The sequence below is a fragment of the Microtus oregoni genome, unplaced genomic scaffold (assembly GCF_018167655.1).
Source record: "Microtus oregoni isolate MIOR12 unplaced genomic scaffold, Mior012 000001F_ref0000356, whole genome shotgun sequence".
Lineage (NCBI taxonomy): Eukaryota > Metazoa > Chordata > Mammalia > Rodentia > Cricetidae > Microtus > Microtus oregoni.
Genome location: NW_024543060.1, coordinates 91783491 through 91792667, shown reverse-complemented (window position 1 = coordinate 91792667; position 9177 = coordinate 91783491). Strand labels below are relative to the sequence as shown.

Below are 9177 nucleotides of genomic sequence, written 5' to 3'. Positions count from 1 at the left end.
GTTGGTTCAGAGACCCCATCTCAGAAAACAGGCTGTGCCCACCCACACACTCAATCCATAAGAAAAATTAAATCATGGCATTTGTAGAAGGTGAATGCAACTCGAAATCAAGTGTTAACACAAAGTAAAATAGAACAAATCCTGTGTGCTTTAGCTCAAATGAGATCTGTATGGCACAGACGTGTGTGTACAAACATCTCAGACTCTACCACGGGGCTTAGCCGACCTCTACCCCCTGGCAGCTAACTCCACAGCTGGGAATGCTCTGAGATGACATCTGAGAGGGGTTTGCCTGCTGTGCTGGAGCCCAGAGCTCTGATGGTCCACATTTATTGGTAAATGCATTGCTTTGTGCGTTTCAGCTCCTTACTGACTACAGAAATGTATGTAACCCCTTCTAGGGTTGAACGTGTCATTTAGGGAAATGGATCTGTGCTCCCTAGGCCATGGTAACTCATAAAAATGGCCCTGTAGGCCCATAGGGAGTGGCACTATTAGGAGGTGTGGCCCTCTTGGAGCAAGTGTCATTGGGGGCGGGCTTTGGGGTCTCAGATGCTCAAACCATGCCCAATGTGATCTGGATGTAGAAATCTCCTGCACGCCTGCGTCCCGCCACGGCAATAATGGATTTAACCTCTGAAATGTAAGCAGCCTCACTTAAATGTTTTCCTTTATTAGAATTGTGGTGGTCATGGTGTCTCTTCACAGCAATAAAACCCTGACTTAAGACAGTAGTTAAAAAAAGACATCTGGAAATGCCAGAGAATCGCTGACTTTACCAAGGACAGAACGACAACCATTTACTTTGAGGGTTTTAATTGGCTTCTGAGTGTAAAATTGGGTCATGTGTCAGACCACCAAACCGAGTGGCACTCCAGCGGGGCCGGGGCTTAGGAAAGGGGAAACAAGAAGCCCTCCCCCTATAAGGCAGATGGGGAAACGACAGAAGAGTCGGCATTAGGTCGCCTTTGTCTGTGCCTAAGGGGTGAGGCCGAGGCGGCTTCATACAGCTGTTTCTGGGAAAGTGGAACCAACAGCTTCAGTTTGTGGTGAGTGACTCCATTTTGGGGTTTAGCACAGAACCGTAAACCAAAATAATGACTTCCTGTTTATGTCTACTCAGCGCCCATATTCTTCACAGTGATGCTTCCACTCCTGAAGGTATTTTAAATTTTTTCTGAACATTTAAAAATTTCATTTTAAATTATTGTATATGTGTGTGCAGGAGTTGGGTATGCGCTTGTGAGTGCAGATGCCTGTGGAAGCCAGAAGAGGGTTTTGGGTCCAGAGGAACTGCAGTTGCAGGTGTGTGTCGCGGGAGGGGCGGCTGTGGAGGTGGGTGCCCGGAACTGATCTTGCGTCCACTACAAGAGCAGTGTCCACTTTTAACAGCGAATCCATTTTCTAGCCTTAAATCCCGCCACCAACCAGTGCGCTAAAATCCCCAGGAAGCGTTCTAGAGCTGGCACAGCGGCACATACCTGTCATTCTGGAAGAGGAAGGGTTTGAGGCCAGGTTGGAGAATAGTGGTCTCCGCCTTTAATCCCAGTGTGGAGAGGCAGAGGCAGGGGGATCACTCTGAGGCCAGTCTGGGCTGCACAAGACTTTGTCGACTTTGGTTTTGTTTCCTTTTTTTTTTTTGGTTCGTTGAGACAGGGTTTCTCTGTGTAGCTTTGGAGCCTGTCCTGGAACTCTGTACACCAGGCTGGCCTCGAATGTGAGTTCGATTGAGGTCCGGCTGCCTCTGCCTCCCGAGTGCAACCATTTAAGACAAGGTCTCACTCTGTAACCCTGGCTTTCCTGGAACCTGCTAAATAGAGAAGACTGGACTTGAACTCGCTGAGAACCACCTGCTTCTGGGATAAAGGCGGGTGCCACCATACCCAAGCTTGAGTGAGGGAGGGCAGGAGAGGGAGGGAGGGAGGGAGGGAGGGAGGGAGAGAGAGAGAGAGAGAGAGAGAGAGAGAGACTCTGCAGATGGCCAAGAATCATTCAGAAGCCCCCTTAGGGGTCAAAGTTAAGTTCAAGGTCTGAGTTAACTCATTAGAAAAACAAGGATAAATCGGCCAGTGTTCACCGAAAAAGCCGCTAAAGCACCGCTGTCCCAATCCTGTGAAAGCTTCGGTTTGAGGCCATATAGTAGGCTCAGGATCAAACTGAGCAGCTTTCCCCTGTAGTATCCTGGGCTCAACACACCTTTGTGGGGTGGGGTGGGGTGGGGTGGGGTGGGAGTCCCACCAGCTGAGTCGCAATATAATATGTACCTAACAAACCCTCATTGAAACAGCTTCCGGTTTCCCATGGCAAATTCTGGCTCAAGTCTACCTCGACTACCAGACTCGAGCGTGGGCAAACCGAAAGGCTCGGTTGGGCAGCGCCTGTGCACTTGGCTCTGACCCCGCCAGGCGCTAGGAGGGCGTGACGCTGCCCTCACGTCTCCTCCCCGTCCTTTGGCCTCCGAGAATCGCGCAACGACTCCCACGTATTCGGTTGGATTTCGGTCGAATCCTGATCGGCAAGGAACGCGAACCGGACCCCAAGGAGGCCCCGGGGCGGACGAAGCGGTGAGCCGAGGATGCGCGGGTTGGGATGCAGCCCGGAGGATGCGCGGGGAAGCCTGAGCTAACGCTGCCAGAGGGATCCGAAGCGGGCGGACGGGCGGGCGAGCCGGCGGCGGGAGGGTGGCCGCCGGGGCGCGGTCGCGGATCCGGGTAGCCGCCGGGCGGCCACATCAGCGGCGCTCGGAGGGCTCGGCCGGCTGCGCGCGTGCGCAGGGCGGGGCGGGGCGCGCGAGAGGCCGCGGGCGTCGGGCGGCTGTCATCGGTGGCGAGGAGGCGCGGCGGGTCCACGGGGCTGGGCCGGGAGGACTGACTCCGGGGGCGTCGCCGCGCTGAGGCTCGGTGCGGGCGGCCGAGGAGGGAGCCGTAGCTAGGTGTCCGAAGGGCGGCTGTGCTGCCTGCCGGGCGCTAGAGCCCAGGCCGGCGGGACCCGAGGCCGCCCCGATTCTCCCAACCCTGCTCGCCGCTGCCCTCGGGCTCCGCGCCCGGCTCCGCAGGCCGCGGTGACCGGCGGCGCGCGCCCAGGGATGGAGGAAGGTGAGCTCGGATGCAGATGCTGGGAGGCGGCTATGCTCACCCCTGGAGCCTGCGGCGGGGCTCCGCAGCGTCCCACCCCGTTCTTGGTTATACGAAAGTACAATACGTTTCAATTTGAGAAGCCTCGGGGTCCATTTATGGCGAGAGCCTGCATGTTTGTATGTGTTACTTGCATTAGGTATATTACACCTATGTCTTCTTTTTTGTAAATGGGCATTTAGGTTGACCTATACATCAAGTGGCTTTTTCTAGATTTGCAAGTGCCACCACTATCCAGATTTTTTATTTTTATTTTTGTAATCTCCAAAAGAAACCCCGTACCTGTACCTGTTAGTTGCAATCCATACTCTCGCTATACCATTGGCAACCACTAGCCTTTCTGTTCCTATGCATTCACCCTTTGGGGACGCTAATGAAATCATACGGTATTTGTGGTTCCCCATCTCCTCCGTTTAAAGACAAGATTTTGGCTCTTCCCTTAAGGGGAGCAGTCTTGCTGTATAGTTCAGGCTAATCTGAATTTGCGGTCGTCTTGCCTCAACTTCCCAAGTGGTGAGATCACAGGCTTTTGCCACACCCAGCTAATGTGTATGTGTGTTTTGTCTGACTTCCTTCACTTAGCCTCATGTTTTCAAAGCTCGTTCATGTAGCTAGTGTGTGTGTGTCTGTTCTGTACTTTCTTGTAGTTGAATGAATATTTGGATGTGGTCACTACCAGTCCATTCACTAGTTAATGAAATTGCATGTTAAAACTTTTTTAGCCATTAGATATAATGCGGCTACAACATTTGTGGATGTGTGTTTTCAGTACCCCTGGATGCATACCTAGGCGTGGAGTTGCTCAGCGCTTAACTTTTTAAGGAAACTTTTAGGCTTTTATCAAAGCTGTTGCAGTGTTTTATACTCCCACCAAATACTGTGTGAGAGTTGCCATTGCCTTAAATTAACACTTGTCATTTTTGTTTATTTATTTTTTTTAGCCTCTGTAGTTGGTGTAATATCAGATTGTGGTTTTTTGTTTTTTGGGTTTTTTTTTTTCAAGTTAGGCTTTCTCTGTAGCTTTGGAGCCTGTCCTGGAACTAGCTCTTAGAGACTGGGCTGGCCTTGAACTCTGCTTTTAAAGGCGTGCCACGACTGCCTGGATGTACCTCATTGTGGTTTTAATTTGCTTTTCTTACCAGGAATTAAAACTATTTTTACTCCAGACAGTGGTGGTACCCGCCTTTAATCCCAGCACTTGGGAGGCAGAGGCAGGCAGATCTCTGTGAGTTTGAGGCCAGCCTGGTCTATGGAGAGAGTTCCAGGACAGCCAGAGCTGTTACACAGAGAAACCCTGTCTCGAAAAAAAGAAAAAAAGTCTTTCCTATGCTTACTGGCCAAGTGTGTATCTGTTTTGAAGAAATGTTTGATGAGATCCTTTGCCCCTAGTTTTGCTTTTTGTTCTTTTCTTTTTGTTGCCATGGTTGTGGCCAAGCCAGCCGCAATTAAATGTTTATTCATATATAGGAAAAAGTCTAGATTTTAGATTGGTACTGGTCAAACTTGTGTAAAAATCTACTAAGTGGTATGTGAATCTTTCAGAAAACGCTTTACCTGGTAATTCTTGGGCATTTTATTGTCCTTTTTTGTTTTTAGTTTTTGGCTTTCTTGAAAAAAGTCACAGGAGGTGTGGTACTGGGGTTCTGATGAGATTTTAATTGCTGTTTTCCTATATCCTGTGTTAATTTGAGAAAGTTTCACTTACTAACTACAAGTAATTTATGCTGAATAATGATCAAGTTATTCAAACAAAACTTCATGTGTGTCTCAGTCCAGTGAAATGTCTTTTTTCCACGTTCAGTCTGTATAGTTTCTTTTGCAATTATAATACATGTGAATGCTAGATAATTTGTTTGCTTTTCTTTTTTGGTTTTTTTTTTTTTTTTGGTTTTTTTTTGGTTTTTCGAGACAGGGTTTCTCTGTGGTTTTGGAGCCTGTCCTGGAACTAGCTCTGTAGACCAGGCTGGTTTCAAACTCAACAGAGATCCGCCTGCCTCTGTCTCCCGAGTGCTAGGATTAAAGGCGTGTGCCACCACCGCCCGACTTGTTTGCTTTTTTGAGGTAGAGTCTCTCTCATTCTGTTGAACAAGCTGGCCTTGAACATACAGCAATCCTCCTGCCTCTGCTTTCCAAGTGCTGGGATTCCAGGCGTGCACTGTCACACACCAGGTGAAACACACCGTGCCGGCCCGGAGGTTAAGAGCCACCTGGAACTGAAAGACCGTGCCTGTGCTTTCTGCATGGTCGATCCCTGAGTGTACAGATTCAGCCTCAGGTCTTCCTTTAAAAAATTCCTAAAAGAGATGACATTTCTCCAAACTCAAGTTCTTTTGTTTCCCAATTGCCGCTAAAGAAAAAAATTATTGAAACTTTCTGTAGGTGAAGAAGAAGTATATTCAAACCATTGTAGCCATGACAATGGGTTTGGCACTGAGGATTGGGATTAATCCTGAATGGGGTGTGGCTAAGCAGGAATTTGTAGGGAAAGAGCAGGGGCAGGGGCAGTGGATAGATTGGTAAGAGGAAGAGGGCCCAGCGAGGGGGACTCTGGGTAAGTCATCTTAAAGACAAGCCTGGGCTCTGGGACGCTGTGGTGAAGGATACTGTGGAGATGGACCCACCTCCATCTCGTACCTGGGGAGGGCTTTCTAATTAAACTGACTTGGCAAGGTTCTTTGCTAAGGACGAAATTTGTGAGCTGTCTGGGAGACTCAGGAAACTGAATAGTTTGGTTATGCAGGGATTCTGTTACTGCTGAAACAGATGCTACCCCATTTCAGGAACTTTCTAGAAAAGAAGGTTATAGATTTCTAAGGCGGAATAACGGAGAGCCACGGATGAGAAGGGCGTGAGGGACAGCCCGATCCTGTTCCTCAACCTATAACTTAGAGAGCAGATAATCTTTAACTGTTTTATGCTTCACTGCCTTTGGGAGGAACCAGCTGACAATGTCAATATGTAACCTCCATGTTTTCGCTTTGATTGACCTAACGAGCTTAACACTGGACGTATAAGCATCGATCTGTTATTGACTGTTCCCCACACGCCCAGTAGATGCTCCCCCCGCTGCTCCTTGCAGTTCCAATACCACTTGTTGAGAGAGGTTCTCCTTAGGCTGGGCATGGTGGTACATGCCTGTGACTTCAGCATTGGATCTCTGGTGAGTTTAAGGTCAGCCAGAGTTACCTAGTGAAACCTGTTACAAAGAAAACCCCCAAACCAAATTGTCTGGAAGTAGGTGGCAATGAAAACTGACAGGTTTGGGGGAATCGATCCCTGGTTGGTTTTGTTTTTGAGACAGGGTCTCTCTTATGTTACTCTGGCTATCTGGAACTGGGTGTGTAGACCAGGGCTCCTAGAACTCACTTTGTAGACCAGGCTGGCCTTGAACCCCCAAAGATTCACCTGCCTTCTTCCTAATGCTGGGATTAAAGGTACACACCACCACTTATACCTCAGCCCCCGGGAAATGATGGTCTGAGTTCACTTTTTATGTAGTGGACTTCTAGGGACCCTCTCATCTCTGTGAAATTACTGTAGTTAAGTTTATTTACCTTAAATATACATAAAAACGAATATAGATAATCTCTGTATACATGTATAATGTATGGTGTGTGTATAGATATGCATATAGGAATGGGTAGGATGGTCTATTTTGATTTTTAAATGTTTATATTTAAGAGTGTTTTGCTTGCAGGTGTGCATGCATCACACGCATGCCTGGTGCCTGCAGGGATGGATACCCTCGTGGTTGTGAGCAGCCACAAGGGTCCTCGGAAAGCTACTAACCACCAAGCCGTCTCTCTGGCTCCGTCTATTTTAATTTTAATGTGGGTGGATTTAGTCACATTCCTTTCTTCATGACCAGGTACTAAGGAAATAGGAACTTTGAGTTAAGGAGGGACAGAAGACTGTCATAGCCAGGCATGGAAAGCAGAGGCAGGAGGATCGCTCTGAATTTGAGGTCAGCCTGGTCTGTGTAGTGAGTTCAAGGATAGCCGGGCTATGTTAGAGAGATCCTGTCTCAAACAAGAAACAAGAAACAAAGAAAAGAAAATTAAAATTAGAGAAATAATGTTCTAGAGACTTGGATAAAACCTGCTGTATTTCAGGAATCATAGTTTGGAAGACGAAGAGAAAAGCAGGAATGAGTGGAAGATAAGATTGTAGTGACTCCAAAAAATTGTCCAGGTAGAGAAGTGGGAGGCCCTTCTTTCCTAATTCAGTTCTCGTTCTTTCTCCCAAGGGCTAGTCACTATTTTACTCTTTTCAATATATATTCTTTTTTTTTTTTTTTTTTTTTGGTTTTTCGAGACAGGGTTTCTCTGTGGTTTTGGAGCCTGTCCTGGAACTAGCTCTTGTAGACCAGGCTGATCTCGAACTCACAGAGATCCGCCTGCCTCTGCCTCCCAAGTGCTGGGATTAAAGGCGTGCGCCACCACCGCCCAGCTTTTAATATATATTCTTAAAGACTTATTTTTGACTAGGCTCAGAAATAGAAGATCCCAGTGAGACAGCCTATGTCTCCTGGTAATCTGTTCCTGGTGTTCGTTCTTATTCTGTCTCTGTCTCTGTCTCTGTCTCTGTCTCTGTCTCTCTCTCTCTCTTAATATAGGTTTTCTCTATGTAGCCCTGGCTGTCTTAGAACTCACTCTGTAGACCAGGCTGACCTCAAACTCACAGAGATCCACCTGCCTCTGCCCCCTGAGTGTGGTGGTATTAAAGCCGTACGCCGCCACTGCCTGGCTTTCCTTCATTCTCTTGGCCATAGTTTAGTGTATTCTTCAGCCTCCTCCTTGTTTTTCTCAGTGTGTTGTTTCTCCAGAGCAATATGTAAGTGTTTGTGTTGCAGGATACTGGAAGAAACAGAACCCCGAATCTTGGGTGCTGTGATCTAGGCTTCTTACTTTCTTTATTTAAGGGCTTCCTGACAACATATTGGCAGACATCTTCAGAGAGACAAAAAGACTTAGATCTTGCTGGCTCTTCTGAGACCCAACATAGAGGCGAAGTCCAGGAATATTCTTCTCTTCTTGCAATAACCAAGTTGAGAGTACTTACTTAGCTTGTCATCCACAATGCATCCTGGAATCCACTGTGCTTCCTCTCTTCAGTTCTCTTTGGTCTATAACAAGAACGCCCCCACTGAACAGCAGGTGCCCTCTACCATAGGTTGAGACACTTTGCTCAATGGGAAAACCTCATCTGTTGTTCCTGCCGCCGATACGGACCATATACCCCTAACACTCTTCCTAGCTATCCACCGCGACTTCTGTGGGTGCACGCTTCTCTCATAAAATGTACAAAGTTTGCGTTTCCTCACCCAACTCAGTGGGTTTCTAACGATTTTGTGGTTGGGAAGGAGGTAGGCATCTCAGTCAAGACGTGGGTGACTGCCTAGGAGGTGCCACGAGAAAGAGACTTCTTTGTGAGACAGCCTCTGTCTTCCTAGTGCCAGGACTAAGGGTGTGTGTGGCTGCGCAGAGTTTAGGCCTTCTTTCTCTCACTTCACTTCTTCACAGCGAGTTCTCCTAAGACCCGCAGTAAGTCTTGGGTTGCTGTCCTTCACAGTGGGGTTTTTCAGTATGCAACTTAGCCCTCTCTCTCGAGAACCTAGTGAAGTGGAGGTCAGGCCTGAGAGTGTGAAGCAGTGGTAATGTGTTTGCCCAGCTTGGAGGCGCAGGTCCCAGCACCTGGGATTGACCCCAGCTCTCCAGCAGCAGCACAAGCTGAGATCGAGCAGGGTATGGTGGAGATGCCTGCAGGTCCAGCTGCTCTGGAGGCTGAGGCTTAAGGTTCCTCAGTTCACCATCCCATCCAGGGAGAACAACTGAGATTGGGCTCAAGGAGTCAGATGAGACTTAAAATATGATAAAATATTTTAAGATTCATTTCTGGTAAAGCCAGACTAGAGAACTAAGCTTAAATCCACCCTTGGTTTCTTCTTCCTTTTTTTTTTTTTATTTTTGGTGTATATGTGTGTGTGGTTTGAGCATGTGCCGGTGTGGTTGTACAACAGGTGTCTTGCTCTGTTACTCGTTAC

The 9177-nt window shown here is 47.9% G+C and overlaps 1 protein-coding gene across 2 annotated transcripts in view; it reads left to right on the top strand.

Annotated features, from left to right (window-relative positions):
- Positions 1-2295: 2295 nt before the first annotated feature.
- The window catches only part of LOC121457671 (solute carrier family 41 member 2), a 71911-nt gene continuing 65029 nt past the window's right edge, over positions 2296-9177 (top strand). Inside the window, exon 1 of one of the 2 annotated variants that reach the window (XM_041666600.1) lies at positions 2296-2564. The gene's annotated coding sequence lies outside the window, so the exon portion shown is untranslated. Of the gene's footprint in view, positions 2565-2806; positions 3096-9177 lie in introns of those variants that run through there. The other variant, XM_041666594.1, reaches the window with a different exon arrangement.